General features: G+C 32.6%; 1 long non-coding RNA gene across 2 annotated transcripts; it reads left to right on the plus strand.

Moving 5' to 3' along the window:
- LOC105163893 lies at positions 10-3,557 on the plus strand. Of its 2 annotated transcripts, none has more exons than XR_847957.2 (3): positions 10-93; positions 871-1,033; positions 3,065-3,557. It is a non-coding gene; the product is annotated as an uncharacterized LOC105163893 (long non-coding RNA). The 2 variants fall into 2 exon arrangements; XR_002287229.1 differs by having other exon boundaries at positions 3,189-3,557.

Below are 4,271 nucleotides of genomic sequence, written 5' to 3' on the forward strand. Positions count from 1 at the left end.
GCCCCCCCCCCCCCCAGCCACTAAGTTATTTGTGCATCCCAATATCAAAGTTCTTTTTTCTGCCCCTGGTCATGGCAAGGAATTTGATTCAAGGTATGCTATTTCTTTTGACGCTTTTTCCTTTGGGGGTGGTATGGGAGTTCAGAATTATGCTTTCAGGTTCTGTTGATTTCTTCAATAACTTGTGATTCAATTCAACTGGTCTGATGATTGGAGAATGCAGAAGATTTGAAATGGTAAATGGCCAAACCTTGTAAATTTTGTTGCTCTCTCTGTTTCATGAATCATTAGTATGCGAACTTTGGTGATATTTTCCTCTTTGATCTACTTTTTGGTTATATTCTGATAGATTCAATATTAACAGAATCTACTACCCATTTAATGGTTTAAATATGTAATCCCTGTTTAATCTTCACTATACCTAAGTTCCAGAAAATTTTTTGAAAGTTGACTGCAACTTTCTTTTGTTCTTTCAGTTATACTAGTTGGTGTGGCAGTTGACTTGCTCATGCTGCCTATTTTGTGTTGTATGCATGAAAGCATGCCAGGGATTGAGAAGTCCAATCATTGTCGGAATAAGAACACATACATAAATTGAAATGTCATTTCCGTCTTCCCATCCTAATCGATGTAGCATGGATTATCTTTGCTTCCTCATTTATGTCGCATAAGAAAGAAATTATCAGGATTTACCTTTGCTTCTTCATTTACGAGGACTCTCTTTTAGGGATTAGCAGAAGCCAACAATGTCTGCAAATGATTGCAGATGATCACGTTTTTCTGATTGCTTTTATGTTGTATACCTGATACCTTTTGCATGTTTTATCTTACTTTGTCAACTCTTGTGGCTGTGGCTTCGATATCACATAGGACACTGGAAGACTGGGTGAGAAAGAATCAAGCCGATGAAATTTACATGTTTTCATCTCAAATACTCGAAATCGTTCGAGTTCTGGAGCTGGCCAACAGTCTATATCCACCATCATGTACTTCACTACAGGGTTTACTTTTGTCAACCATGAGGAGATAAATGGTATGCCATTTTATTTCTTGTTTGTAGAGATAAAGCAGTAAAATGTTTCCGCAGTTACTGCTGCATCAATATTTAGGGACTCTCATCGCAAGCTTTTGAATACTAAGATATCCACATCGCGAGCATATATTCACAGTCTGACATAAAATATCCAATATTTGTTCTCTCTCTCTCTCTAATTTATCTATATCTATATAAAAGCATGATTAGCTATATAGGTTTCTCTTTTTTTTATTTGCCTAAATTACCCCTACACTTAGAATATTTTATTAAAAGTCTTTTCTAAACAAGTGACTTTTCGCCTACATGAATTTTTTATTTCCTCTTCTCCCATTATTCTGATCCTTCGCGATTCTTCGTTTTCTTGCCATTCATTCTCTGCTAAATCAATCTAGAGAAACTCTCTGAGATTCTTGTTGAAGCCCGCAACATGACTTTGTACAATTTAACAAGTCCCCGAATTATCTGATGATATTGTAATAAGCATTACTTGGCTGTAAGCTCTTTTCTTCTTCCTTCTCCATGAGATTGCTTTGATTTAACTGGTTGATGCTATGCTTATGCTGAGAATTCTGTAACCTTTATGCTGAATTGTTATTGGTTTGATGCGTACAGTATTGTGAATTATATGTCATGTGTTTGCATGCTTCTCTAGGATTGTGCCTCATTCATGGACTCGTCAAAGTTGTGATGTTCTTCGCCAATTTCTTACTAAGATTGTGTAAAAGAAGGATTTAAATATGACTATACAGAGGGAATGCTTGTTAGAAGAATTGACTCTTAGTTCTCTATTTGTCACACAGTATCATGGCCAAAATTCCATGAGATAATCTTTATGGAAATGCATCCATCAACTAAGAAAAGAAATAATGTTTACTATGTGAGATGATGGCAGAGGTTAACAATAAATTACTGTGAAATAACTTGTAGTATTCAGCGTTAAGCAGAGGAGATTGTGTTATGAACCATGCATTAGATATTTTCTGGATGCTATACTTTTCTCCAAAATGCATGTACTTGTGATAAAGCAGAGTCATGCTCCCTTTTATATTCTGTCTTGGCTGACATCTTTGATTCTTTTACATAATAATATATGACAACTGCATGTGGAAAAAGGTTCTCAAGTTGTGAGTGTAGGTGCTAACAAGAAGATATTACTTCTCATTTATAAGTTTCTGGATTAAACCTATAATATAGGAAAATCATTTTTTGTGAGCAAACGACAGCAGATTCAGAATCATTAGCTTTTACATAGAAAGCACAAATATCAAGCAGAGTAGGCTATAGTCACAGGGAAAGGAAATATGCAGGAAAATTCAGTAATACTTATTGTACAACATGGTATTAACTAATATGTGAGACAATTGAATATTATGTTATTAATGATCATCTGATGATGTTTACCATCTCTTGAAATCTGGTATTTATTTGATTAATTGAATTGGATTATTGATGTATATATAACCTGAAATTGGTTTCAATGTTTGATTTTTCGTTTCCAACAATACCTTCAACACAATTTAAAGTTAATTAATTTGATCAGTAATTGCTAATTCATTTACCAACAGCATAAGTAGTTGTGTTGCTGTAGAAGTAATATACTCAAAATTGATGAAGAGACTATGGTAAAAGTGTATTATCGAATGCAGTGCAACCATTACAATTTTTATAGGGAATAGAAAGTAAGTCTTATTATTATATTGAAAGTCTTGTCTAAACAGTCACTTGCCACCTGTGTATAACTTTGGATTTATGTTCTCCCAATTTTCCTGACTTTTTTCCTTCATGATTCTTTGACTTCTACCAATACATCCTCTGTTATGTTATCAATTGAAAGAAACTCTATTATCTGAATATTGTGACAGTTATATAGAGCGAAGGGTTATACAAAGTGAGAAGTTGTGTGTTTCAATATTTTGTTGCTAGATTCAAACTGGATTTGATTATGTTATTTAAGATAATATACAAGTATTATGTAATAGCAACATTATGTTTTGGCTTTCTGACGAATAACTTGGCATCCTTTTATAGAATACAGATACAGAAGAAAAGTTTCAAAAGAAAATTTTGAATGAACGGATAGCCTAGTTATTAGGCGGTATAGCAATTCTTGAGCTATATTTCACCTCTTGACATTGGCATTTTGCACGTCCAGACACTCAGGAGTAAACTTATTCTCTGCTGCATCATATTTCACTATAAGTGGGAGCACAAACAGTCATTGAGTTAAAGGATGAACAGCTGAAGATGCACTATATGCAACTGTGGTAGCTGATTCTGTTTCTGCTCCATAGATATTGATTGAGAATGCTTCTATTCTGTGTTTCTATCCACCTTTTATGAGGCAAAAATCGAGGAAGGAATGCACAGTTGGTCAAGGTTATTGCCTCCTAAGGCTGTCTGAAAAAGATCGATAGTATTCAAGTAGGTTTGGACAACATAGATGGTTACTGTCTGTTTTTCCTTGTACAAGTATATGTCAAATTCAATTTTAAGTCTTCATAAAATCCAGAGCTATTTCTGATGTGGGGTTTTCCAAATTCCATCAGATTTCCACTAATTTTTCCAGTTATTTGTTGATAACTTTGCAGATTGGAACAGACATTTTGAAAAGAGTTTTGGGGGATAAATGCAATTTTGGTTTTTAAACAATTTAATATTGTAATTTTGGTTCTCAAATTTTAACTTTTTCAACACTTTTGGTTTACCGCTAAACTTAATAGAAATTTCATTTAAAGTGAAAAAAATTGTTATTTTCCTCCCTTTTTGTAGTGTTTTTCAAGTTGTAATCCAATGCATTCATTTTTCTTATTTTTCTTCAAACTTCAAAAGAGAATAAACAAAAAAATAAATAAATTCAAGCAACAAATTTTTTAAATAATCTTAACAAAAAATTGTCAATAAATTTTAGAAAATTTGTCGCATAATTTTTTTTTTTTATTTATTCTCTTTTGAAGTTAAAAAAAAACTAAAAAAAATTAGTATATTGGATTACAACTTGAAAAACATCACAAAATAGAAGGAGAATAGTGATTTATACCACATTAAATGAAATTTTTGTTATGTAAACGGAAGAACTAAAAGTATAAAAAAAAAAAAAATTAAAGTTTGAGAGCCAAAATTACAACCGTAAATTATTTTAGAACCAAAATTATATTAATAATTATATTTAAGGATAGAAAATGTACTTATCCTGAGATTTGGCATATCCCACGAGGCAGATAGTCCAACATGCTGG

Source organism: Sesamum indicum, linkage group LG6 (genome assembly GCF_000512975.1).
Source record: "Sesamum indicum cultivar Zhongzhi No. 13 linkage group LG6, S_indicum_v1.0, whole genome shotgun sequence".
NCBI classification, from domain to species: Eukaryota; Viridiplantae; Streptophyta; class Magnoliopsida; order Lamiales; family Pedaliaceae; genus Sesamum; species Sesamum indicum.